The sequence below is a fragment of the Gadus macrocephalus genome, chromosome 6, assembly GCF_031168955.1.
Source record: "Gadus macrocephalus chromosome 6, ASM3116895v1".
NCBI lineage: Eukaryota > Metazoa > Chordata > Actinopteri > Gadiformes > Gadidae > Gadus > Gadus macrocephalus.
In genome coordinates this window covers 678,271-706,068 of record NC_082387.1, presented here as the reverse complement: position 1 = coordinate 706,068, position 27,798 = coordinate 678,271, and the positions used below count along the sequence as shown (strand labels likewise).

The window sequence follows — 27,798 nt, the reverse complement described above, 5'->3', positions numbered from 1 at the left end:
TCAATTAAACCGGTTTCCTTAGTATAGTGGTTATTACGTACGCCTGACATGCAAAAGGTCACCGGTTCGAAACCGAGCGGAAACAGTTTCATTGTTTTGAGATATACAAAGTTAATGTTTAAATTCTCCTGCTTTACTATCAAGCATCTATTCTGGAAAAGTCTGTCTGGAACAGGACCTTCAGCAGCGTCTACTTGGCACCCCGCCACCTCTTCAACCGATAGCCTCGTCATATTATTAAGTGTTTAAACCTGCGCTGAAAACCTGTTAATGCGGGAGCTTCTCCTGACAACATTTTCCAGGGTTTTGGTCAAACTAACTGGTTTCCGTAGTGTAGTGGTTATCACGTTCGCCTAACACGCGAAAGGTCCCCGGTTCGAGACCGGGCGGAAACATGGCGATAGTATTTGTGTTTAGCGCTCGTAGTTGAGAGCATAGACTGTATGAAAGTTAAACTCAAACTCTAGTTGTGAGAAGTTCTTAGAAGTGTCTGGGTGTCAACCTCCTTTCCTGATTTGCCTAGCGTTACTGAATCTTCTACGTGCACCTCTCCAGCATGGACTTCTGGGGTAACCGTCTCATCCTGGATCGTCTAGCATGCAATGCACGGTTCGTCGGCCATTGGCATGTCGTGGCGGGCTTTGGCCGCAGTCGTTACGACTTTACAATTGAGGCCTAGCGTGCTAGCATTGTTCACCGCTGTAGCAGATGGGCGAATGGATGTTTAGGATAATATGTTTCAAATATGTATGATATAACCACTTACATTCACACCTGACCACTCTGACGGGATTCTGATGGGTTGCCAGATTATCCGTATATGTGTTTCCGTAGTGTAGTGGTTATCACGTTCGCCTCACACGCGAAAGGTCCCCGGTTCGAAACCGGGCGGAAATAGCATTACTTTTTTGAGGTATACAAAGTTAATGTTTAAATTCTCCTGCTTTACTATCAAGAAGCTGTTCGTGAAGAGTCTATCTTGAACAGAACCTTCAGCAGCGTCTACTTGGCACCACGCCACCTCTTGAACCGATAGCCTCGTCATATTATTAAGTATTTAAACCAACGCGGAAAACCTGTTCATGCGGGTGCTTCTAATGACAATTTTTTCTAGGTTTTTTTTCAAACTCACAGGTTTCCGTAGTGTAGTGGTTATCACGTTCGCCTTACACGCGAAAGGTCCCCGGTTCAAGACCGGGCGGAAACAGCATTACTTACAAATTTAATGTTTAAATTCTCCTGCTTTACTATCAAGCATCTATTCTGGAAAAGTCTGTCTGGAACAGGACCTTCAGCAGTGACGACTGGGCACCACGTCACCTCTTAAACCGATAGCCTCATCATATTATTAAGTGTTTAAACCTGTGCTGAAAACCTGTTCATGCGGGAGCTTCCGATTACAAAATTATCTAGGGTTTTGCTCAATTAAACCGGTTTCCTTAGTATAGTGGTTATTACGTACGCCTGACATGCAAAAGGTCACCGGTTCGAAACCGAGCGGAAACAGTTTCATTGTTTTGAGATATACAAAGTTAATGTTTAAATTCTCCTGCTTTACTATCAAGCAGCTATTCGGGATAAGTCTATCTGGAACAGAACCTTCAGCAGCGTCTACTTGGCACCCCGCCACCTCTTCAACCGATAGCCTCGTCATATTATTAAGTGTTTAAACCTGCGCTGAAAACCTGTTAATGCGGGAGCTTCTGCTGACAACATTTTCCAGGGTTTTGGTCAAACTAACTGGTTTCCGTAGTATAGTGGTTATCACGTTCGCCTAACACGCGAAAGGTCCCCGGTTCGAGACCGGGCGGAAACATGGTGATAGTATTTGTGTTTAGCGCTCGTAGTTGAGAGCATAGACTGTATGAAAGTTAAACTCAAACTCTAGTTGTGAGAAGTTCTTAGAAGTGTCTGGGTGTCAACCTCCTTTCCTGATTTGCCTAGCGTTACTGAATCTTCTACGTGCACCTCTCCAGCATGGACTTCTGGGGTAACCGTCTCATCCTGGATCGTCTAGCATGCAATGCACGGTTCGTAGGCCATTGGCATGTCGTGGCGGGCTTTGGCCGCAGTCGTTACGACTTTACAATTGAGGCCTATCGTGCTGGCATTGTTCACCGCTGTAGCAGATGGGCGAATGGATGTTTAGGATAATATGTTTCAAATATGAATGATATAACCACTTACATTAACACCTGACCACTCTGACGGGATTCTGATGGGTTGCCAGATTATCCGTATATGTGTTTCAGTAGTGTAGTGGTTATCACGTTCGCCTCACACGCGAAAGGTCCCCGGTTCGAGACCGGGCGGAAACATGGTGATAGTATTTGTGTTTAGCGCTCGTAGTTGAGAGCATAGACTGTATGAAAGTTAAACTCAAACTCTAGTTGTGAGAAGTTCTTAGAAGTGTCTGGGTGTCAACCTCCTTTCCTGATTTGCCTAGCGTTACTGAATCTTCTACGTGCACCTCTCCAGCATGGACTTCTGGGGTAACCGTCTCATCCTGGATCGTCTAGCATGCAATGCACGGTTCGTAGGCCATTGGCATGTCGTGGCGGGCTTTGGCCGCAGTCGTTACGACTTTACAATTGAGGCCTAGCGTGCTAGCATTGTTCACCGCTGTAGCAGATGGGCGAATGGATGTTTAGGATAATATGTTTCAAATATGTATGATATAACCACTTACATTCACACCTGACCACTCTGACGGGATTCTGATGGGTTGCCAGATTATCCGTATATGTGTTTCCGTAGTGTAGTGGTTATCACGTTCGCCTCACACGCGAAAGGTCCCCGGTTCGAAACCGGGCGGAAACAGCATTACATTTTTGAGGTATACAAAGTTAATGTTTAAATTCTCCTGCTTTACTATCAAGAAGCTGTTCGTGAAGAGTCTATCTTGAACAGAACCTTCAGCAGCGTCTACTTGGCACCACGCCACCTCTTGAACCGATAGCCTCGTCATATTATTAAGTATTAAAACCAACGCGGAAAACCTGTTCATGCGGGTGCTTCTAATGACAATTTTTTCTAGTTTTTTTTTCAAACTCACAGGTTTCCGTAGTGTAGTGGTTATCACGTTCGCCTTACACGCGAAAGGTCCCCGGTTCAAGACCGGGCGGAAACAGCATTACTTACAAATTTAATGTTTAAATTCTCCTGCTTTACTATCAAGCATCTATTCTGGAAAAGTCTGTCTGGAACAGGACTTTCAGCAGTGACGACTGGGCACCACGTCACCTCTTAAACCGATAGCCTCATCATATTATTAAGTGTTTAAACCTGTGCTGAAAACCTGTTCATGCGGGAGCTTCCGATAACAAAATTATCTAGGGTTTTGCTCAATTAAACCGGTTTCCTTAGTATAGTGGTTATTACGTACGCCTGACATGCAAAAGGTCACCGGTTCGAAACCGAGCGGAAACAGTTTCATTGTTTTGAGATATACAAAGTTAATGTTTAAATTCTCCTGCTTTACTATCAAGCATCTATTCTGGAAAAGTCTGTCTGGAACAGGACCTTCAGCAGCGTCTACTTGGCACCCCGCCACCTCTTCAACCGATAGCCTCGTCATATTATTAAGTGTTTAAACCTGCGCTGAAAACCTGTTAATGCGGGAGCTTCTGCTGACAACATTTTCCAGGGTTTTGGTCAAACTAACTGGTTTCCGTAGTATAGTGGTTATCACGTTCGCCTAACACGCGAAAGGTCCCCGGTTCGAGACCGGGCGGAAACATGGTGATAGTATTTGTGTTTAGCGCTCGTAGTTGAGAGCATAGACTGTATGAAAGTTAAACTCAAACTCTAGTTGTGAGAAGTTCTTAGAAGTGTCTGGGTGTCAACCTCCTTTCCTGATTTGCCTAGCGTTACTGAATCTTCTACGTGCACCTCTCCAGCATGGACTTCTGGGGTAACCGTCTCATCCTGGATCGTCTAGCATGCAATGCACGGTTCGTAGGCCATTGGCATGTCGTGGCGGGCTTTGGCCGCAGTCGTTACGACTTTACAATTGAGGCCTATCGTGCTGGCATTGTTCACCGCTGTAGCAGATGGGCGAATGGATGTTTAGGATAATATGTTTCAAATATGAATGATATAACCACTTACATTAACACCTGACCACTCTGACGGGATTCTGATGGGTTGCCAGATTATCCGTATATGTGTTTCAGTAGTGTAGTGGTTATCACGTTCGCCTCACACGCGAAAGGTCCCCGGTTCGAGACCGGGCGGAAACATGGTGATAGTATTTGTGTTTAGCGCTCGTAGTTGAGAGCATAGACTGTATGAAAGTTAAACTCAAACTCTAGTTGTGAGAAGTTCTTAGAAGTGTCTGGGTGTCAACCTCCTTTCCTGATTTGCCTAGCGTTACTGAATCTTCTACGTGCACCTCTCCAGCATGGACTTCTGGGGTAACCGTCTCATCCTGGATCGTCTAGCATGCAATGCACGGTTCGTAGGCCATTGGCATGTCGTGGCGGGCTTTGGCCGCAGTCGTTACGACTTTACAATTGAGGCCTAGCGTGCTAGCATTGTTCACCGCTGTAGCAGATGGGCGAATGGATGTTTAGGATAATATGTTTCAAATATGTATGATATAACCACTTACATTCACACCTGACCACTCTGACGGGATTCTGATGGGTTGCCAGATTATCCGTATATGTGTTTCCGTAGTGTAGTGGTTATCACGTTCGCCTCACACGCGAAAGGTCCCCGGTTCGAAACCGGGCGGAAACAGCATTACATTTTTGAGGTATACAAAGTTAATGTTTAAATTCTCCTGCTTTACTATCAAGAAGCTGTTCGTGAAGAGTCTATCTTGAACAGAACCTTCAGCAGCGTCTACTTGGCACCACGCCACCTCTTGAACCGATAGCCTCGTCATATTATTAAGTATTAAAACCAACGCGGAAAACCTGTTCATGCGGGTGCTTCTAATGACAATTTTTTCTAGTTTTTTTTTCAAACTCACAGGTTTCCGTAGTGTAGTGGTTATCACGTTCGCCTTACACGCGAAAGGTCCCCGGTTCAAGACCGGGCGGAAACAGCATTACTTACAAATTTAATGTTTAAATTCTCCTGCTTTACTATCAAGCATCTATTCTGGAAAAGTCTGTCTGGAACAGGACTTTCAGCAGTGACGACTGGGCACCACGTCACCTCTTAAACCGATAGCCTCATCATATTATTAAGTGTTTAAACCTGTGCTGAAAACCTGTTCATGCGGGAGCTTCCGATAACAAAATTATCTAGGGTTTTGCTCAATTAAACCGGTTTCCTTAGTATAGTGGTTATTACGTACGCCTGACATGCAAAAGGTCACCGGTTCGAAACCGAGCGGAAACAGTTTCATTGTTTTGAGATATACAAAGTTAATGTTTAAATTCTCCTGCTTTACTATCAAGCATCTATTCTGGAAAAGTCTGTCTGGAACAGGACCTTCAGCAGCGTCTACTTGGCACCCCGCCACCTCTTCAACCGATAGCCTCGTCATATTATTAAGTGTTTAAACCTGCGCTGAAAACCTGTTAATGCGGGAGCTTCTGCTGACAACATTTTCCAGGGTTTTGGTCAAACTAACTGGTTTCCGTAGTATAGTGGTTATCACGTTCGCCTAACACGCGAAAGGTCCCCGGTTCGAGACCGGGCGGAAACATGGTGATAGTATTTGTGTTTAGCGCTCGTAGTTGAGAGCATAGACTGTATGAAAGTTAAACTCAAACTCTAGTTGTGAGAAGTTCTTAGAAGTGTCTGGGTGTCAACCTCCTTTCCTGATTTGCCTAGCGTTACTGAATCTTCTACGTGCACCTCTCCAGCATGGACTTCTGGGGTAACCGTCTCATCCTGGATCGTCTAGCATGCAATGCACGGTTCGTAGGCCATTGGCATGTCGTGGCGGGCTTTGGCCGCAGTCGTTACGACTTTACAATTGAGGCCTATCGTGCTGGCATTGTTCACCGCTGTAGCAGATGGGCGAATGGATGTTTAGGATAATATGTTTCAAATATGAATGATATAACCACTTACATTAACACCTGACCACTCTGACGGGATTCTGATGGGTTGCCAGATTATCCGTATATGTGTTTCAGTAGTGTAGTGGTTATCACGTTCGCCTCACACGCGAAAGGTCCCCGGTTCGAGACCGGGCGGAAACATGGTGATAGTATTTGTGTTTAGCGCTCGTAGTTGAGAGCATAGACTGTATGAAAGTTAAACTCAAACTCTAGTTGTGAGAAGTTCTTAGAAGTGTCTGGGTGTCAACCTCCTTTCCTGATTTGCCTAGCGTTACTGAATCTTCTACGTGCACCTCTCCAGCATGGACTTCTGGGGTAACCGTCTCATCCTGGATCGTCTAGCATGCAATGCACGGTTCGTAGGCCATTGGCATGTCGTGGCGGGCTTTGGCCGCAGTCGTTACGACTTTACAATTGAGGCCTAGCGTGCTAGCATTGTTCACCGCTGTAGCAGATGGGCGAATGGATGTTTAGGATAATATGTTTCAAATATGTATGATATAACCACTTACATTCACACCTGACCACTCTGACGGGATTCTGATGGGTTGCCAGATTATCCGTATATGTGTTTCCGTAGTGTAGTGGTTATCACGTTCGCCTCACACGCGAAAGGTCCCCGGTTCGAAACCGGGCGGAAACAGCATTACATTTTTGAGGTATACAAAGTTAATGTTTAAATTCTCCTGCTTTACTATCAAGAAGCTGTTCGTGAAGAGTCTATCTTGAACAGAACCTTCAGCAGCGTCTACTTGGCACCACGCCACCTCTTGAACCGATAGCCTCGTCATATTATTAAGTATTAAAACCAACGCGGAAAACCTGTTCATGCGGGTGCTTCTAATGACAATTTTTTCTAGTTTTTTTTTCAAACTCACAGGTTTCCGTAGTGTAGTGGTTATCACGTTCGCCTTACACGCGAAAGGTCCCCGGTTCAAGACCGGGCGGAAACAGCATTACTTACAAATTTAATGTTTAAATTCTCCTGCTTTACTATCAAGCATCTATTCTGGAAAAGTCTGTCTGGAACAGGACTTTCAGCAGTGACGACTGGGCACCACGTCACCTCTTAAACCGATAGCCTCATCATATTATTAAGTGTTTAAACCTGTGCTGAAAACCTGTTCATGCGGGAGCTTCCGATAACAAAATTATCTAGGGTTTTGCTCAATTAAACCGGTTTCCTTAGTATAGTGGTTATTACGTACGCCTGACATGCAAAAGGTCACCGGTTCGAAACCGAGCGGAAACAGTTTCATTGTTTTGAGATATACAAAGTTAATGTTTAAATTCTCCTGCTTTACTATCAAGCATCTATTCTGGAAAAGTCTGTCTGGAACAGGACCTTCAGCAGCGTCTACTTGGCACCCCGCCACCTCTTCAACCGATAGCCTCGTCATATTATTAAGTGTTTAAACCTGCGCTGAAAACCTGTTAATGCGGGAGCTTCTGCTGACAACATTTTCCAGGGTTTTGGTCAAACTAACTGGTTTCCGTAGTATAGTGGTTATCACGTTCGCCTAACACGCGAAAGGTCCCCGGTTCGAGACCGGGCGGAAACATGGTGATAGTATTTGTGTTTAGCGCTCGTAGTTGAGAGCATAGACTGTATGAAAGTTAAACTCAAACTCTAGTTGTGAGAAGTTCTTAGAAGTGTCTGGGTGTCAACCTCCTTTCCTGATTTGCCTAGCGTTACTGAATCTTCTACGTGCACCTCTCCAGCATGGACTTCTGGGGTAACCGTCTCATCCTGGATCGTCTAGCATGCAATGCACGGTTCGTAGGCCATTGGCATGTCGTGGCGGGCTTTGGCCGCAGTCGTTACGACTTTACAATTGAGGCCTATCGTGCTGGCATTGTTCACCGCTGTAGCAGATGGGCGAATGGATGTTTAGGATAATATGTTTCAAATATGAATGATATAACCACTTACATTAACACCTGACCACTCTGACGGGATTCTGATGGGTTGCCAGATTATCCGTATATGTGTTTCAGTAGTGTAGTGGTTATCACGTTCGCCTCACACGCGAAAGGTCCCCGGTTCGAGACCGGGCGGAAACATGGTGATAGTATTTGTGTTTAGCGCTCGTAGTTGAGAGCATAGACTGTATGAAAGTTAAACTCAAACTCTAGTTGTGAGAAGTTCTTAGAAGTGTCTGGGTGTCAACCTCCTTTCCTGATTTGCCTAGCGTTACTGAATCTTCTACGTGCACCTCTCCAGCATGGACTTCTGGGGTAACCGTCTCATCCTGGATCGTCTAGCATGCAATGCACGGTTCGTAGGCCATTGGCATGTCGTGGCGGGCTTTGGCCGCAGTCGTTACGACTTTACAATTGAGGCCTAGCGTGCTAGCATTGTTCACCGCTGTAGCAGATGGGCGAATGGATGTTTAGGATAATATGTTTCAAATATGTATGATATAACCACTTACATTCACACCTGACCACTCTGACGGGATTCTGATGGGTTGCCAGAATATCCGTATATGTGTTTCCGTAGTGTAGTGGTTATCACGTTCGCCTCACACGCGAAAGGTCCCCGGTTCGAAACCGGGCGGAAACAGCATTACATTTTTGAGGTATACAAAGTTAATGTTTAAATTCTCCTGCTTTACTATCAAGAAGCTGTTCGTGAAGAGTCTATCTTGAACAGAACCTTCAGCAGCGTCTACTTGGCACCACGCCACCTCTTGAACCGATAGCCTCGTCATATTATTAAGTATTAAAACCAACGCGGAAAACCTGTTCATGCGGGTGCTTCTAATGACAATTTTTTCTAGTTTTTTTTTCAAACTCACAGGTTTCCGTAGTGTAGTGGTTATCACGTTCGCCTTACACGCGAAAGGTCCCCGGTTCAAGACCGGGCGGAAACAGCATTACTTACAAATTTAATGTTTAAATTCTCCTGCTTTACTATCAAGCATCTATGCTGGAAAAGTCTGACTTGGCACCCCGCCACCTCTTCAACCGATAGCCTCGTCATATTATTAAGTGTTTAAACCTGTGCTGAAAACCTGTTCATGCGGGAGCTTCCGATAACAAAATTATCTAGTGTTTAGCTCAATTAAATCGGTTTCCTTAGTATAGTGGTTATTACGTACGCCTGACATGCAAAAGGTCACCGGTTCGAAACCGAGAGGAAACAGTTTCATTGTTTTGAGATATACAAAGTTAATGTTTAAATTCTCCTGCTTTACTATCAAGCAGCAGCGTCTACTTGGCACCCCGCCACCTCTTCAACCGATAGCCTCGTCATATTATTAAGTGTTTAAACCTGCCCTGAAAACCTGTTAATGCGGGAGCTTCTCCTGACAACATTTTCCAGGGTTTTGGTCAAACTAACTGGTTTCCGTAGTGTAGTGGTTATCACGTTCGCCTAACACGCGAAAGGTCCCCGGTTCGAGACCGGGCGGAAACATGGCGATAGTATTTGTGTTTAGCGCTCGTAGTTGAGAGCATAGACTGTATGAAAGTTAAACTCAAACTCTAGTTGTGAGAAGTTCTTAGAAGTGTCTGGGTGTCAACCTCCTTTCCTGATTTGCCTAGCGTTACTGAATCTTCTACGTGCACCTCTCCAGCATGGACTTCTGGGGTAACCGTCTCATCCTGGATCGTCTAGCATGCAATGCACGGTTCGTAGGCCATTGGCATGTCGTGGCGGGCTTTGGCCGCAGTCGTTACGACTTTACAATTGAGGCCTAGCGTGCTGGCATTGTTCACCGCTGTAGCAGATGGGCGAATGGATGTTTAGGATAATATGTTTCAAATATGTATGATATAACCACTTACATTCACACCTGACCACTCTGACGGGATTCTGATGGGTTGCCAGATTATACGTATATGTGTTTCCGTAGTGTAGTGGTTATCACGTTCGCCTCACACGCGAAAGGTCCCCGGTTCGAAACCGGGCGGCAACAGCATTACTTTTTTGAGGTATACAAAGTTAATGTTTAAATTCTCCTGCTTTACTATCAAGAAGCTGTTCGTGAAGAGTCTATCTTGAACAGAACCTTCAGCAGCGTCTACTTGGCACCACGCCACCTCTTGAACCGATAGCCTCGTCATATTATTAAGTATTTAAACCAACGCGGAAAACCTGTTCATGCGGGTGCTTCTAATGACAATTTTTTCTAGTTTTTTTTTCAAACTCACAGGTTTCCGTAGTGTAGTGGTTATCACGTTCGCCTTACACGCGAAAGGTCCCCGGTTCAAGACCGGGCGGAAACAGCATTACTTACAAATGTAATGTTTAAATTCTCCTGCTTTACTATCAAGCATCTATTCTGGAAAAGTCTGTCTGGAACAGGACCTTCAGCAGTGACGACTGGGCACCACGTCACCTCTTAAACCGATAGCCTCATCATATTATTAAGTGTTTAAACCTGTGCTGAAAACCTGTTCATGCGGGAGCTTCCGATAACAAAATTATCTAGGGTTTTGCTCAATTAAACCGGTTTCCTTAGTATAGTGGTTATTACGTACGCCTGACATGCAAAAGGTCACCGGTTCGAAACCGAGCGGAAACAGTTTCATTGTTTAGAGTTATACAAAGTTAATGTTTAAATTCTCCTGCTTTACTATCAAGCAGCTATTCGGGAAAAGTCTATCTGGAACAGAACCTTCAGCAGCGTCTACTTGGCACCCCGCCACCTCTTCAACCGATAGCCTCGTCATATTATTAAGTGTTTAAACCTGCGCTGAAAACCTGTTAATGCGGGAGCTTCTGCTGACAACATTTTCCAGGGTTTTGGTCAAACTAACTGGTTTCCGTAGTGTAGTGGTTATCACGTTCGCCTAACACGCGAAAGGTCCCCGGTTCGAGACCGTGCGGAAACATGGTGATAGTATTTGTGTTTAGCGCTCGTAGTTGAGAGCATAGACTGTATGAAAGTTAAACTCAAACTCTAGTTGTGAGAAGTTCTTAGAAGTGTCTGGGTGTCAACCTCCTTTCCTGATTTGCCTAGCGTTACTGAATCTTCTACGTGCACCTCTCCAGCATGGACTTCTGGGGTAACCGTCTCATCCTGGATCGTCTAGCATGCAATGCACGGTTCGTAGGCCATTGGCATGTCGTGGCGTGCTTTGGCCGCAGTCGTTACGACTTTACAATTGAGGCCTAGCGTGCTAGCATTGTTCACCGCTGTGGCAGATGGGCGAATGGATGTTTAGGATAATATGTTTCAAATATGTATGATATAACCACTTACATTCACACCTGACCACTCTGACGGGATTCTGATGGGTTGCCAGATTATACGTATATGTGTTTCCGTAGTGTAGTGGTTATCACGTTCGCCTCACACGCGAAAGGTCCCCGGTTCGAAACCGGGCGGAAACAGCATTACTTTTTTGAGGCATACAAAGTTAATGTTTAAATTCTCCTGCTTTACTATCAAGAAGCTGTTCGTGAAGAGTCTATCTTGAACAGAACCTTCAGCAGCGTCTACTTGGCACCACGCCACCTCTTGAACCGATAGCCTCGTCATATTATTAAGTATTTAAACCAACGCGGAAAACCTGTTCATGCGGGTGCTTCTAATGACAATTTTTTCTAGGTTTTTTTTCAAACTCACAGGTTTCCGTAGTGTAGTGGTTATCACGTTCGCCTTACACGCGAAAGGTCCCCGGTTCAATACCGGGCGGAAACAGCATTACTTACAAATTTAATGTTTAAATTCTCCTGCTTTACTATCAAGCATCTATTCTGGAAAAGTCTGTCTGGAACAGGACCTTCAGCAGTGACGACTGGGCACCACGTCACCTCTTAAACCGATAGCCTCATCATATTATTAAGTGTTTAAACCTGTGCTGAAAACCTGTTCATGCGGGAGCTTCCGATAACAAAATTATCTAGGGTTTTGCTCAATTAAACCGGTTTCCTTAGTATAGTGGTTATTACGTACGCCTGACATGCAAAAGGTCACCGGTTCGAAACCGAGCGGAAACAGTTTCATTGTTTTGAGATATACAAAGTTAATGTTTAAATTCTCCTGCTTTACTATCAAGCATCTATTCTGGAAAAGTCTGTCTGGAACAGGACCTTCAGCAGCGTCTACTTGGCACCCCGCCACCTCTTCAACCGATAGCCTCGTCATATTATTAAGTGTTTAAACCTGCGCTGAAAACCTGTTAATGCGGGAGCTTCTCCTGACAACATTTTCCAGGGTTTTGGTCAAACTAACTGGTTTCCGTAGTGTAGTGGTTATCACGTTCGCCTAACACGCGAAAGGTCCCCGGTTCGAGACCGGGCGGAAACATGGCGATAGTATTTGTGTTTAGCGCTCGTAGTTGAGAGCATAGACTGTATGAAAGTTAAACTCAAACTCTAGTTGTGAGAAGTTCTTAGAAGTGTCTGGGTGTCAACCTCCTTTCCTGATTTGCCTAGCGTTACTGAATCTTCTACGTGCACCTCTCCAGCATGGACTTCTGGGGTAACCGTCTCATCCTGGATCGTCTAGCATGCAATGCACGGTTCGTAGGCCATTGGCATGTCGTGGCGGGCTTTGGCCGCAGTCGTTACGACTTTACAATTGAGGCCTATCGTGCTGGCATTGTTCACCGCTGTAGCAGATGGGCGAATGGATGTTTAGGATAATATGTTTCAAATATGAATGATATAACCACTTACATTAACACCTGACCACTCTGACGGGATTCTGATGGGTTGCCAGATTATCCGTATATGTGTTTCAGTAGTGTAGTGGTTATCACGTTCGCCTCACACGCGAAAGGTCCCCGGTTCGAGACCGGGCGGAAACATGGTGATAGTATTTGTGTTTAGCGCTCGTAGTTGAGAGCATAGACTGTATGAAAGTTAAACTCAAACTCTAGTTGTGAGAAGTTCTTAGAAGTGTCTGGGTGTCAACCTCCTTTCCTGATTTGCCTAGCGTTACTGAATCTTCTACGTGCACCTCTCCAGCATGGACTTCTGGGGTAACCGTCTCATCCTGGATCGTCTAGCATGCAATGCACGGTTCGTAGGCCATTGGCATGTCGTGGCGGGCTTTGGCCGCAGTCGTTACGACTTTACAATTGAGGCCTAGCGTGCTAGCATTGTTCACCGCTGTAGCAGATGGGCGAATGGATGTTTAGGATAATATGTTTCAAATATGTATGATATAACCACTTACATTCACACCTGACCACTCTGACGGGATTCTGATGGGTTGCCAGATTATCCGTATATGTGTTTCCGTAGTGTAGTGGTTATCACGTTCGCCACACACGCGAAAGGTCCCCGGTTCGAAACCGGGCGGAAACAGCATTACATTTTTGAGGTATACAAAGTTAATGTTTAAATTCTCCTGCTTTACTATCAAGAAGCTGTTCGTGAAGAGTCTATCTTGAACAGAACCTTCAGCAGCGTCTACTTGGCACCACGCCACCTCTTGAACCGATAGCCTCGTCATATTATTAAGTATTAAAACCAACGCGGAAAACCTGTTCATGCGGGTGCTTCTAATGACAATTTTTTCTAGTTTTTTTTTCAAACTCACAGGTTTCCGTAGTGTAGTGGTTATCACGTTCGCCTTACACGCGAAAGGTCCCCGGTTCAAGACCGGGCGGAAACAGCATTACTTACAAATTTAATGTTTAAATTCTCCTGCTTTACTATCAAGCATCTATTCTGGAAAAGTCTGTCTGGAACAGGACTTTCAGCAGTGACGACTGGGCACCACGTCACCTCTTAAACCGATAGCCTCATCATATTATTAAGTGTTTAAACCTGTGCTGAAAACCTGTTCATGCGGGAGCTTCCGATAACAAAATTATCTAGGGTTTTGCTCAATTAAACCGGTTTCCTTAGTATAGTGGTTATTACGTACGCCTGACATGCAAAAGGTCACCGGTTCGAAACCGAGCGGAAACAGTTTCATTGTTTTGAGATATACAAAGTTAATGTTTAAATTCTCCTGCTTTACTATCAAGCATCTATTCTGGAAAAGTCTGTCTGGAACAGGACCTTCAGCAGCGTCTACTTGGCACCCCGCCACCTCTTCAACCGATAGCCTCGTCATATTATTAAGTGTTTAAACCTGCGCTGAAAACCTGTTAATGCGGGAGCTTCTCCTGACAACATTTTCCAGGGTTTTGGTCAAACTAACTGGTTTCCGTAGTGTAGTGGTTATCACGTTCGCCTAACACGCGAAAGGTCCCCGGTTCGAGACCGGGCGGAAACATGGCGATAGTATTTGTGTTTAGCGCTCGTAGTTGAGAGCATAGACTGTATGAAAGTTAAACTCAAACTCTAGTTGTGAGAAGTGTCTGGGTGTCAACCTCCTTTCCTGATTTGCCTAGCGTTACTGAATCTTCTACGTGCACCTCTCCAGCATGGACTTCTGGGGTAACCGTCTCATCCTGGATCGTCTAGCATGCAATGCACGGTTCGTAGGCCATTGGCATGTCGTGGCGGGCTTTGGCCGCAGTCGTTACGACTTTACAATTGAGGCCTAGCGTGCTGGCATTGTTCACCGCTGTAGCAGATGGGCGAATGGATGTTTAGGATAATATGTTTCAAATATGTATGATATAACCACTTACATTCACACCTGACCACTCTGACGGGATTCTGATGGGTTGCCAGATTATTCGTTTATGTGTTTCCGTAGTGTAGTGGTTATCACGTTCGCCTCACACGCGAAAGGTCCCCGGTTCGAAACCGGGCGGAAACAGCATTACTTTTTTGAGGTATACAAAGTTAATGTTTAAATTCTCCTGCTTTACTATCAAGAAGCTGTTCGTGAAGAGTCTATCTTGAACAGAACCTTCAGCAGCGTCTACTTGGCACCACGCCACCTCTTGAACCGATAGCCTCGTCATATTATTAAGTATTTAAACCAACGCGGAAAACCTGTTCATGCGGGTGCTTCTAATGACAATTTTTTCTAGGTTTTTTTTCAAACTTACAGGTTTCCGTAGTGTAGTGGTTATCACGTTCGCCTTACACGCGAAAGGTCCCCGGTTCAAGACCGGGCGGAAACAGCATTACTTACAAATTTAATGTTTAAATTCTCCTGCTTTACTATCAAGCATCTATTCTGGAAAAGTCTGACTTGGCACCCCGCCACCTCTTCAACCGATAGCCTCGTCATATTATTAAGTGTTTAAACCTGCCCTGAAAACCTGTTAATGCGGGAGCTTCTGCTGACAACATTTTCCAGGGTTTTGGTCAAACTAACTGGTTTCCGTAGTGTAGTGGTTATCACGTTCGCCTAACACGCGAAAGGTCCCCGGTTCGAGACCGGGCGGAAACATGGTGATAGTATTTGTGTTTAGCGCTCGTAGTTGAGAGCATAGACTGTATGAAAGTTAAACTCAAACTCTAGTTGTGAGAAGTTCTTAGAAGTGTCTGGGTGTCAACCTCCTTTCCTGATTTGCCTAGCGTTACTGAATCTTCTACGTGCACCTCTCCAGCATGGACTTCTGGGGTAACCGTCTCATCCTGGATCGTCTAGCATGCAATGCACGGTTCGTAGGCCATTGGCATGTCGTGGCGGGCTTTGGCCGCAGTCGTTACGACTTTACAATTGAGGCCTAGCGTGCTAGCATTGTTCACCGCTGTAGCAGATGGGCGAATGGATGTTTAGGATAATATGTTTCAAATATGTATGATATAACCACTTACATTCACACCTGACCACTCTGACGGGATTCTGATGGGTTGCCAGATTATACGTATATGTGTTTCCGTAGTGTAGTGGTTATCACGTTCGCCTCACACGCGAAAGGTCCCCGGTTCGAAACCGGGCGGAAACAGCATTACTTTTTTGAGGTATACAAAGTTAATGTTTAAATTCTCCTGCTTTACTATCAAGAAGCTGTTCGTGAAGAGTCTATCTTGAACAGAACCTTCAGCAGCGTCTACTTGGCACCACGCCACCTCTTGAACCGATAGCCTCGTCATATTATTAAGTATTTAAACCAACGCGGAAAACCTGTTCATGCGGGTGCTTCTAATGACAATTTTTTCTAGTTTTTTTTTCAAACTCACAGGTTTCCGTAGTGTAGTGGTTATCACGTTCGCCTTACACGCGAAAGGTCCCCGGTTCAAGACCGGGCGGAAACAGCATTACTTACAAATTTAATGTTTAAATTCTCCTGCTTTACTATCAAGCATCTATTCTGGAAAAGTCTGACTTGGCACCCCGCCACCTCTTCAACCGATAGCCTCGTCATATTATTAAGTGTTTAAACCTGTGCTGAAAACCTGTTCATGCGGGAGCTTCCGATAACAAAATTATCTAGGGTTTAGCTCAATTAAATCGGTTTCCTTAGTATAGTGGTTATTACGTACGCCTGACATGCAAAAGGTCACCGGTTCGAAACCGAGAGGAAACAGTTTCATTGTTTTGAGATATACAAAGTTAATGTTTAAATTCTCCTGCTTTACTATCAAGCAGCAGCGTCTACTTGGCACCCCGCCACCTCTTCAACCGATAGCCTCGTCATATTATTAAGTGTTTAAACCTGCGCTGAAAACCTGTTAATGCGGGAGCTTCTGCTGACAACATTTTCCAGGGTTTGGGTCAAACTAACTGGTTTCCGTAGTGTAGTGGTTATCATGTTCGCCTAACACGCGAAAGGTCCCCGGTTCGAGACCGGGCGGAAACATGGTGAAAGTATTTGTGTTTAGCGCTCGTAGTTGAGAGCATAGACTGTATGAAAGTTAAACTCAAACTCTAGTTGTGAGAAGTTCTTAGAAGTGTCTGGGTGTCAACCTCCTTTCCTGATTTGCCTAGCGTTACTGAATCTTCTACGTGCACCTCTCCAGCATGGACTTCTGGGGTAACCGTCTCATCCTGGATCGTCTAGCATGCAATGCACGGTACGTAGGCCATTGGCATGTCGTGGCGGGCTTTGGCCGCAGTCGTTACGACTTTACAATTGAGGCCTAGCGTGCTGGCATTGTTCACCGCTGTAGCAGATGGGCGAATGGATGTTTAGGATAATATGTTTCAAATATGAATCATATAACCACTTACATTCACACCTGACCACTCTGACGGGATTCTGATGGGTTGCCAGATTATCCGTATATGTGTTTCCGTAGTGTAGTGGTTATCACGTTCGCCTCACACGCGAAAGGTCCCCGGTTCGAGACCGGGCGGAAACATGGTGATAGTATTTGTGTTTAGCGCTCGTAGTTGAGAGCATAGACTGTATGAAAGTTAAACTCAAACTCTAGTTGTGAGAAGTGTCTGGGTGTCAACCTCCTTTCCTGATTTGCCTAGCGTTACTGAATCTTCTACGTGCACCTCTCCAGCATGGACTTCTGGGGTAACCGTCTCATCCTGGATCGTCTAGCATGCAATGCACGGTTCGTCGGCCATTGGCATGTCGTGGCGGGCTTTGGCCGCAGTCGTTACGACTTTACAATTGAGGCCTAGCGTGCTGGCATTGTTCACCGCTGTAGCAGATGGGCGAATGGATGTTTAGGATAATATGTTTCAAATATGTATGATATAACCACTTACATTCACACCTGACCACTCTGACGGGATTCTGATGGGTTGCCAGATTATCCATATTTGTGTTTCCGTAGTGTAGTGGTTATCACGTTCGCCTCACACGCGATAGGTCACCGGTTCGAAACCGGGCGGAAACAGCATTACTTTTTTGAGGTATACAAAGTTAATGTTTAAATTCTCCTGCTTTACTATCAAGAAGCTGTTCGTGAAGAGTCTATCTTGAACAGAACCTTCAGCAGCGTCTACTTGGCACCACGCCACCTCTTGAACCGATAGCCTCGTCATATTATTAAGTATTTAAACCAACGCGGAAAACCTGTTCATGCGGGTGCTTCTAATGACAATTTTTTCTAGGTTTTTTTTCAAACTCACAGGTTTCCGTAGTGTAGTGGTTATCACGTTCGCCTTACACGCGAAAGGTCCCCGGTTCAAGACCGGGCGGAAACAGCATTACTTACAAATTTAATGTTTAAATTCTCCTGCTTTACTATCAAGCATCTATTCTGGAAAAGTCTGACTTGGCACCCCGCCACCTCTTCAACCGATAGCCTCGTCATATTATTAAGTGTTTAAACCTGTGCTGAAAACCTGTTCATGCGGGAGCTTCCGATAACAAAATTATCTAGGGTTTAGCTCAATTAAATCGGTTTCCTTAGTATAGTGGTTATTACGTACGCCTGACATGCAAAAGGTCACCGGTTCGAAACCGAGAGGAAACAGTTTCATTGTTTTGAGATATACAAAGTTAATGTTTAAATTCTCCTGCTTTACTATCAAGCAGCAGCGTCTACTTGGCACCCCGCCACCTCTTCAACCGATAGCCTCGTCATATTATTAAGTGTTTAAACCTGCGCTGAAAACCTGTTAATGCGGGAGCTTCTGCTGACAACATTTTCCAGGGTTTGGGTCAAACTAACTGGTTTCCGTAGTGTAGTGGTTATCATGTTCGCCTAACACGCGAAAGGTCCCCGGTTCGAGACCGGGCGGAAACATGGTGATAGTATTTGTGTTTAGCGCTCGTAGTTGAGAGCATAGACTGTATGAAAGTTAAACTCAAACTCTAGTTGTGAGAAGTTCTTAGAAGTGTCTGGGTGTCAACCTCCTTTCCTGATTTGCCTAGCGTTACTGAATCTTCTACGTGCACCTCTCCAGCATGGACTTCTGGGGTAACCGTCTCATCCTGGATCGTCTAGCATGCAATGCACGGTACGTAGGCCATTGGCATGTCGTGGCGGGCTTTGGCCGCAGTCGTTACGACTTTACAATTGAGGCCTTGCGTGCTGGCATTGTTCACCGCTGTAGCAGATGGGCGAATGGATGTTTAGGATAATATGTTTCAAATATGAATGATATAACCACTTACATTCACACCTGACCACTCTGACGGGATTCTGATGGGTTGCCAGATTATCCGTATATGTGTTTCCGTAGTGTAGTGGTTATCACGTTCGCCTCACACGCGAAAGGTCCCCGGTTCGAGACCGGGCGGAAACATGGTGATAGTATTTGTGTTTAGCGCTCGTAGTTGAGAGCATAGACTGTATGAAAGTTAAACTCAAACTCTAGTTGTGAGAAGTTCTTAGAAGTGTCTGGGTGTCAACCTCCTTTCCTGATTTGCCTAGCGTTACTGAATCTTCTACGTGCACCTCTCCAGCATGGACTTCTGGGGTAACCGTCTCATCCTGGATCGTCTAGCATGCAATGCACGGTTCGTCGGCCATTGGCATGTCGTGGCGGGCTTTGGCCGCAGTCGTTACGACTTTACAATTGAGGCCTAGCGTGCTGGCATTGTTCACCGCTGTAGCAGATGGGCGAATGGATGTTTAGGATAATATGTTTCAAATATGTATGATATAACCACTTACATTCACACCTGACCACTCTGACGGGATTCTGATGGGTTGCCAGATTATCCATATATGTGTTTCCGTAGTGTAGTGGTTATCACGTTCGCCTCACACGCGATAGGTCACCGGTTCGAAACCGGGCGGAAACAGCATTACTTTTTTGAGGTATACAAAGTTAATGTTTAAATTCTCCTGCTTTACTATCAAGAAGCTGTTCGTGAAGAGTCTATCTTGAACAGAACCTTCAGCAGCGTCTACTTGGCACCACGCCACCTCTTGAACCGATAGCCTCGTCATATTATTAAGTATTTAAACCAACGCGGAAAACCTGTTCATGCGGGTGCTTCTAATGACAATTTTTTCTAGGTTTTTTTTCAAACTCACAGGTTTCCGTAGTGTAGTGGTTATCACGTTCGCCTTACACGCGAAAGGTCCCCGGTTCAAGACCGGGCGGAAACAGCATTACTTACAAATTTAATGTTTAAATTCTCCTGCTTTACTATCAAGCATCTATTCTGGAAAAGTCTGACTTGGCACCCCGCCACCTCTTCAACCGATAGCCTCGTCATATTATTAAGTGTTTAAACCTGTGCTGAAAACCTGTTCATGCGGGAGCTTCCGATAACAAAATTATCTAGGGTTTAGCTCAATTAAATCGGTTTCCTTAGTATAGTGGTTATTACGTACGCCTGACATGCAAAAGGTCACCGGTTCGAAACCGAGAGGAAACAGTTTCATTGTTTTGAGATATACAAAGTTAATGTTTAAATTCTCCTGCTTTACTATCAAGCAGCAGCGTCTACTTGGCACCCCGCCACCTCTTCAACCGATAGCCTCGTCATATTATTAAGTGTTTAAACCTGCGCTGAAAACCTGTTAATGCGGGAGCTTCTGCTGACAACATTTTCCAGGGTTTTGGTCAAACTAACTGGTTTCCGTAGTGTAGTGGTTATCACGTTCGCCTAACATGCGAAAGGTCCCCGGTTCGAGACCGGGCGGAAACATGGTGATAGTATTTGTGTTTAGCGCTCGTAGTTGAGAGCATAGACTGTATGAAAGTTAAACTCAAACTCTAGTTGTGAGAAGTTCTTAGAAGTGTCTGGGTGTCAACCTCCTTTCCTGATTTGCCTAGCGTTACTGAATCTTCTACGTGCACCTCTCCAGCATGGACTTCTGGGGTAACCGTCTCATCCTGGATCGTCTAGCATGCAATGCACGGTTCGTAGGCCATTGGCATGTCGTGGCGGGCTTTGGCCGCAGTCGTTACGACTTTACAATTGAGGCCTAGCGTGCTGGCATTGTTCACCGCTGTAGCAGATGGGCGAATGGATGTTTAGGATAATATGTTTCAAATATGTATGATATAACCACTTACATTCACACCTGACCACTCTGACGGGATTCTGATGGGTTGCCAGATTATCCGTATATGTGTTTCCGTAGTGTAGTGGTTATCACGTTCGCCTCACACGCGAAAGGTCCCCGGTTCGAAACCGGGCGGAAACAGCATTACTTATTTGAGGTATACAAAGTTAATGTTTAAATTCTCCTGCTTTACTATCAAGAAGCTGTTCGTGAAGAGTCTATCTTGAACAGAACCTTCAGCAGCGTCTACTTGGCACCACGCCACCTCTTGAAGCGATAGCCTCGTCATATTATTAAGTATTTAAACCAACGCGGAAAACCTGTTCATGCGGGTGCTTCTAATGACAATTTTTTCTAGGTTTTTTTTCAAACTCACAGGTTTCCGTAGTGTAGTGGTTATCACGTTCGCCTTACACGCGAAAGGTCCCCGGTTCAAGACCGGGCGGAAACAGCATTACTTACAAATGTAATGTTTAAATTCTCCTGCTTTACTATCAAGCATCTATTCTGGAAAAGTCTGTCTGGAACAGGACCTTCAGCAGTGACGACTGGGCACCACGTCACCTCTTAAACCGATAGCCTCATCATATTATTAAGTGTTTAAACCTGTGCTGAAAACCTGTTCATGCGGGAGCTTCCGATAACAAAATTATCTAGGGCTTTGCTCAATTAAAACGGTTTCCTTAGTATAGTGGTTATTACGTACGCCTGACATGCAAAAGGTCACCGGTTCGAAACCGAGCGGAAACAGTTTCATTGTTTTGAGATATACAAAGTTAATGTTTAAATTCTCCTGCTTTACTATCAAGCAGCTATTCGGGAAAAGTCTATCTGGAACAGAACCTTCAGCAGCGTCTACTTGGCACCCCGCCACCTCTTCAACCGATAGCCTCGTCATATTATTAAGTGTTTAAACCTGCGCTGAAAACCTGTTAATGCGGGAGCTTCTGCTGACAACATTTTCCAGGGTTTTGGTCAAACTAACTGGTTTCCGTAGTGTAGTGGTTATCACGTTCGCCTAACACGCGAAAGGTCCCCGGTTCAAGACCGGGCGGAAACAGCATTACTTACAAATTTAATGTTTAAATTCTCCTGCTTTACTATCAAGCATCTATTCTGGAAAAGTCTGACTTGGCACCCCGCCACCTCTTCAACCGATAGCCTCGTCATATTATTAAGTGTTTAAACCTGCCCTGAAAACCTGTTAATGCGGGAGCTTCTGCTGACAACATTTTCCAGGGTTTTGGTCAAACTAACTGGTTTCCGTAGTGTAGTGGTTATCACGTTCGCCTAACACGCGAAAGGTCCCCGGTTCGAGACCGGGCGGAAACATGGTGATAGTATTTGTGTTTAGCGCTCGTAGTTGAGAGCATAGACTGTATGAAAGTTAAACTCAAACTCTAGTTGTGAGAAGTTCTTAGAAGTGTCTGGGTGTCAACCTCCTTTCCTGATTTGCCTAGCGTTACTGAATCTTCTACGTGCACCTCTCCAGCATGGACATCTGGGGTAACCGTCTCATCCTGGATCGTCTAGCATGCAATGCACGGTTCGTAGGCCATTGGCATGTCGTGGCGGGCTTTGGCCGCAGTCGTTACGACTTTACAATTGAGGCCTAGCGTGCTAGCATTGTTCACCGCTGTAGCAGATGGGCGAATGGATGTTTAGGATAATATGTTTCAAATATGTATGATATAACCACTTACATTCACACCTGACCACTCTGACGGGATTCTGATGGGTTGCCAGATTATACGTATATGTGTTTCCGTAGTGTAGTGGTTATCACGTTCGCCTCACACGCGAAAGGTCCCCGGTTCGAAACCGGGCGGAAACAGCATTACTTTTTTGAGGTATACAAAGTTAATGTTTAAATTCTCCTGCTTTACTATCAAGAAGCTGTTTGTGAAGAGTCTATCTTGAACAGAACCTTCAGCAGCGTCTACTTGGCACCACGCCACCTCTTGAACCGATAGCCTCGTCATATTATTAAGTATTTAAACCAACGCGGAAAACCTGTTCATGCGGGTGCTTCTAATGACAACTTTTTCTAGGTTTTTTTTCAAACTCACAGGTTTCCGTAGTGTAGTGGTTATCACGTTCGCCTTACACGCGAAAGGTCCCCGGTTCAAGACCGGGCGGAAACAGCATTACTTACAAATGTAATGTTTAAATTCTCCTGCTTTACTATCAAGCATCTATTCTGGAAAAGTCTGTCTGGAACAGGACCTTCAGCAGTGACGACTGGGCACCACGTCACCTCTTAAACCGATAGCCTCATCATATTATTAAGTGTTTAAACCTGTGCTGAAAACCTGTTCATGCGGGAGCTTCCGATAACAAAATTATCTAGGGTTTTGCTCAATTAAACCGGTTTCCTTAGTATAGTGGTAATTACGTACGCCTGACATGCAAAAGGTCACCGGTTCGAAACCGAGCGGAAACAGTTTCATTGTTTTGAGATATACAAAGTTAATGTTTAAATTCTCCTGCTTTACTATCAAGCAGCTATTCGGGAAAAGTCTATCTGGAACAGAACCTTCAGCAGCGTCTACTTGGCACCCCGCCACCTCTTCAACCGATAGCCTCGTCATATTATTAAGTGTTTAAACCTGCGCTGAAAACCTGTTAATGCGGGAGCTTCTGCTGACAACATTTTCCAGGGTTTTGGTCAAACTAACTGGTTTCTGTAGTGTAGTGGTTATCACGTTCGCCTAACACGCGAAAGGTCCCCGGTTCAAGACCGGGCGGAAACAGCATAACTTACAAATGTAATGTTTAAATTCTCCTGCTTTACTATCAAGCATCTATTCTGGAAAAGTCTGTCTGGAACAGGACCTTCAGCAGTGACGACTGGGCACCACGTCACCTCTTAAACCGATAGCCTCATCATATTATTAAGTGTTTAAACCTGTGCTGAAAACCTGTTCATGCGGGAGCTTCCGATAACAAAATTATCTAGGGTTTTGCTCAATTAAACCGGTTTCCTTAGTATAGTGGTTATTACGTACGCCTGACATGCAAAAGGTCACCGGTTCGAAACCGAGCGGAAACAGTTTCATTGTTTTGAGATATACAAAGTTAATGTTTAAATTCTCCTGCTTTACTATCAAGCAGCTATTCGGGAAAAGTCTATCTGGAACAGAACCTTCAGCAGCGTCTACTTGGCACCCCGCCACCTCTTCAACCGATAGCCTCGTCATATTATTAAGTGTTTAAACCTGCGCTGAAAACCTGTTAATGCGGGAGCTTCTGCTGACAACATTTTCCAGGGTTTTGGTCAAACTAACTGGTTTCCGTAGTGTAGTGGTTATCACGTTCGCCTAACACGCGAAAGGTCCCCGGTTCGAGACCGGGCGGAAACATGGTGATAGTATTTGTGTTTAGCGCTCGTAGTTGAGAGCATAGACTGTATGAAAGTTAAACTCAAACTCTAGTTGTGAGAAGTTCTTAGAAGTGTCTGGGTGTCAACCTCCTTTCCTGATTTGCCTAGCGTTACTGAATCTTCTACGTGCACCTCTCCAGCATGGACTTCTGGGGTAACCGTCTCATCCTGGATCGTCTAGCATGCAATGCACGGTTCGTAGGCCATTGGCATGTCGTGGCGGGCTTTGGCCGCAGTCGTTACGACTTTACAATTGAGGCCTAGCGTGCTGGCATTGTTCACCGCCGTAGCAGATGGGCGAATGGATGTTTAGGATAATATGTTTCAAATATGAATGATATAACCACTTACATTCACACCTGACCACTCTGACGGGATTCTGATGGGTTGCCAGATTATCCGTATATGTGTTTCCGTAGTGTAGTGGTTATCACGTTCGCCTTACACACGAAAGGTCCCCGGTTCGAGACCGGGCGGAAACATGGTCATAGTATTTGTGTTTAGCGCTCGTAGTTGAGAGCATAGACTGTATGAAAGTTAAACTCAAACTCTAGTTGTGAGAAGTTCTTAGAAGTGTCTGGGTGTCAACCTCCTTTCCTGATTTGCCTAGCGTTACTGAATCTTCTACGTGCACCTCTCCAGCATGGACTTCTGGGGTAACCGTCTCATCCTGGATCGTCTAGCATGCAATGCACGGTTCGTAGGCCATTGGCATGTCGTGGCGGGCTTTGGCCGCAGTCGTTACGACTTTACAATTGAGGCCTAGCGTGCTAGCATTGTTCACCGCTGTAGCAGATGGGCGAATGGATGTTTAGGATAATATGTTTCAAATATGTATGATATAACCACTTACATTCACACCTGACCACTCTGACGGGATTCTGATGGGTTGCCAGATTATACGTATATGTGTTTCCGTAGTGTAGTGGTTATCACGTTCGCCTCACACGCGAAAGGTCCCCGGTTCGAAACCGGGCGGAAACAGCATTACTTTTTTGAGGTATACAAAGTTAATGTTTAAATTCTCCTGCTTTACTATCAAGAAGCTGTTCGTGAAGAGTCTATCTTGAACAGAACCTTCAGCAGCGTCTACTTGGCACCACGCCACCTCTTGAACCGATAGCCTCGTCATATTATTAAGTATTTAAACCAACGCGGAAAACCTGTTCATGCGGGTGCTTCTAATGACAATTTTTTCTAGGTTTTTTTTCAAACTCACAGGTTTCCGTAGTGTAGTGGTTATCACGTTCGCCTTACACGCGAAAGGTCCCCGGTTCAAGACCGGGCGGAAACAGCATTACTTACAAATTTAATGTTTAAATTCTCCTGCTTTACTATCAAGCATCTATTCTGGAAAAGTCTGACTTGGCACCCCGCCACCTCTTCAACCGATAGCCTCGTCATATTATTAAGTGTTTAAACCTGTGCTGAAAACCTGTTCATGCGGGAGCTTCCGATAACAAAATTATCTAGGGTTTAGCTCAATTAAATCGGTTTCCTTAGTATAGTGGTTATTACGTACGCCTGACATGCAAAAGGTCACCGGTTCGAAACCGAGAGGAAACAGTTTCATTGTTTTGAGATATACAAAGTTAATGTTTAAATTCTCCTGCTTTACTATCAAGCAGCAGCGTCTACTTGGCACCCCGCCACCTCTTCAACCGATAGCCTCGTCATATTATTAAGTGTTTAAACCTGCGCTGAAAACCTGTTAATGCGGGAGCTTCTGCTGACAACATTTTCCAGGGTTTGGGTCAAACTAACTGGTTTCCGTAGTGTAGTGGTTATCATGTTCGCCTAACACGCGAAAGGTCCCCGGTTCGAGACCGGGCGGAAACATGGTGATAGTATTTGTGTTTAGCGCTCGTAGTTGAGAGCATAGACTGTATGAAAGTTAAACTCAAACTCTAGTTGTGAGAAGTTCTTAGAAGTGTCTGGGTGTCAACCTCCTTTCCTGATTTGCCTAGCGTTACTGAATCTTCTACGTGCACCTCTCCAGCATGGACTTCTGGGGTAACCGTCTCATCCTGGATCGTCTAGCATGCAATGCACGGTACGTAGGCCATTGGCATGTCGTGGCGGGCTTTGGCCGCAGTCGTTACGACTTTACAATTGAGGCCTAGCGTGCTGGCATTGTTCACCGCTGTAGCAGATGGGCGAATGGATGTTTAGGATAATATGTTTCAAATATGAATGATATAACCACTTACATTCACACCTGACCACTCTGACGGGATTCTGATGGGTTGCCAGATTATGCGTATATGTGTTTCCGTAGTGTAGTGGTTATCACGTTCGCCTCACACGCGAAAGGTCCCCGGTTCGAGACCGGGCGGAAACATGGTGATAGTATTTGTGTTTAGCGCTCGTAGTTGAGAGCATAGACTGTATGAAAGTTAAACTCAAACTCTAGTTGTGAGAAGTGTCTGGGTGTCAACCTCCTTTCCTGATTTGCCTAGCGTTACTGAATCTTCTACGTGCACCTCTCCAGCATGGACTTCTGGGGTAACCGTCTCATCCTGGATCGTCTAGCATGCAATGCACGGTTCGTCGGCCATTGGCATGTCGTGGCGGGCTTTGGCCGCAGTCGTTACGACTTTACAATTGAGGCCTAGCGTGCTGGCATTGTTCACCGCTGTAGCAGATGGGCGAATGGATGTTTAGGATAATATGTTTCAAATATGTATGATATAACCACTTACATTCACACCTGACCACTCTGACGGGATTCTGATGGGTTGCCAGATTATCCATATATGTGTTTCCGTAGTGTAGTGGTTATCACGTTCGCCTCACACGCGATAGGTCACCGGTTCGAAACCGGGCGGAAACAGCATTACTTTTTTGAGGTATACAAAGTTAATGTTTAAATTCTCCTGCTTTACTATCAAGAAGCTGTTCGTGAAGAGTCTATCTTGAACAGAACCTTCAGCAGCGTCTACTTGGCACCACGCCACCTCTTGAACCGATAGCCTCGTCATATTATTAAGTATTTAAACCAACGCGGAAAACCTGTTCATGCGGGTGCTTCTAATGACAATTTTTTCTAGGTTTTTTTTCAAACTCACAGGTTTCCGTAGTGTAGTGGTTATCACGTTCGCCTTACACGCGAAAGGTCCCCGGTTCAAGACCGGGCGGAAACAGCATTACTTACAAATTTAATGTTTAAATTCTCCTGCTTTACTATCAAGCATCTATTCTGGAAAAGTCTGACTTGGCACCCCGCCACCTCTTCAACCGATAGCCTCGTCATATTATTAAGTGTTTAAACCTGTGCTGAAAACCTGTTCATGCGGGAGCTTCCGATAACAAAATTATCTAGGGTTTAGCTCAATTAAATCGGTTTCCTTAGTATAGTGGTTATTACGTACGCCTGACATGCAAAAGGTCACCGGTTCGAAACCGAGAGGAAACAGTTTCATTGTTTTGAGATATACAAAGTTAATGTTTAAATTCTCCTGCTTTACTATCAAGCAGCAGCGTCTACTTGGCACCCCGCCACCTCTTCAACCGATAGCCTCGTCATATTATTAAGTGTTTAAACCTGCGCTGAAAACCTGTTAATGCGGGAGCTTCTGCTGACAACATTTTCCAGGGTTTTGGTCAAACTAACTGGTTTCCGTAGTGTAGTGGTTATCACGTTCGCCTAACATGCGAAAGGTCCCCGGTTCGAGACCGGGCGGAAACATGGTGATAGTATTTGTGTT

At 45.0% G+C, this 27,798-nt stretch overlaps 11 non-coding genes across 11 annotated transcripts; all 11 read left to right on the top strand.

Moving 5' to 3' along the window:
• The first annotated feature begins 322 nt into the window (after positions 1–322).
• On the top strand, positions 323–395 carry trnav-aac (transfer RNA valine (anticodon AAC)). The gene has a single exon. It is a non-coding gene; the product is annotated as a tRNA-Val (tRNA).
• An 8,976-nt stretch (positions 396–9,371) lies between these two features.
• Positions 9,372–9,444, top strand: trnav-aac (transfer RNA valine (anticodon AAC)). The gene has a single exon. It is a non-coding gene; the product is annotated as a tRNA-Val (tRNA).
• A 2,160-nt stretch (positions 9,445–11,604) lies between these two features.
• Positions 11,605–11,677, top strand: trnav-uac (transfer RNA valine (anticodon UAC)). The gene has a single exon. It is a non-coding gene; the product is annotated as a tRNA-Val (tRNA).
• Positions 11,678–12,213: 536 nt separating this feature from the next.
• On the top strand, positions 12,214–12,286 carry trnav-aac (transfer RNA valine (anticodon AAC)). Its single transcript has one exon. It is a non-coding gene; the product is annotated as a tRNA-Val (tRNA).
• A 1,850-nt stretch (positions 12,287–14,136) lies between these two features.
• Positions 14,137–14,209, top strand: trnav-aac (transfer RNA valine (anticodon AAC)). The gene has a single exon. It is a non-coding gene; the product is annotated as a tRNA-Val (tRNA).
• Positions 14,210–15,210: 1,001 nt separating this feature from the next.
• trnav-aac (transfer RNA valine (anticodon AAC)) lies at positions 15,211–15,283 on the top strand. Its single transcript has one exon. It is a non-coding gene; the product is annotated as a tRNA-Val (tRNA).
• Positions 15,284–20,275: 4,992 nt separating this feature from the next.
• On the top strand, positions 20,276–20,348 carry trnav-aac (transfer RNA valine (anticodon AAC)). The gene has a single exon. It is a non-coding gene; the product is annotated as a tRNA-Val (tRNA).
• Positions 20,349–21,968: 1,620 nt separating this feature from the next.
• On the top strand, positions 21,969–22,041 carry trnav-aac (transfer RNA valine (anticodon AAC)). The gene has a single exon. It is a non-coding gene; the product is annotated as a tRNA-Val (tRNA).
• A 1,957-nt stretch (positions 22,042–23,998) lies between these two features.
• On the top strand, positions 23,999–24,071 carry trnav-aac (transfer RNA valine (anticodon AAC)). Its single transcript has one exon. It is a non-coding gene; the product is annotated as a tRNA-Val (tRNA).
• Positions 24,072–25,002: 931 nt separating this feature from the next.
• trnav-cac (transfer RNA valine (anticodon CAC)) lies at positions 25,003–25,075 on the top strand. Its single transcript has one exon. It is a non-coding gene; the product is annotated as a tRNA-Val (tRNA).
• A 2,631-nt stretch (positions 25,076–27,706) lies between these two features.
• trnav-aac (transfer RNA valine (anticodon AAC)) lies at positions 27,707–27,779 on the top strand. The gene has a single exon. It is a non-coding gene; the product is annotated as a tRNA-Val (tRNA).
• Positions 27,780–27,798: the final 19 nt, after the last annotated feature.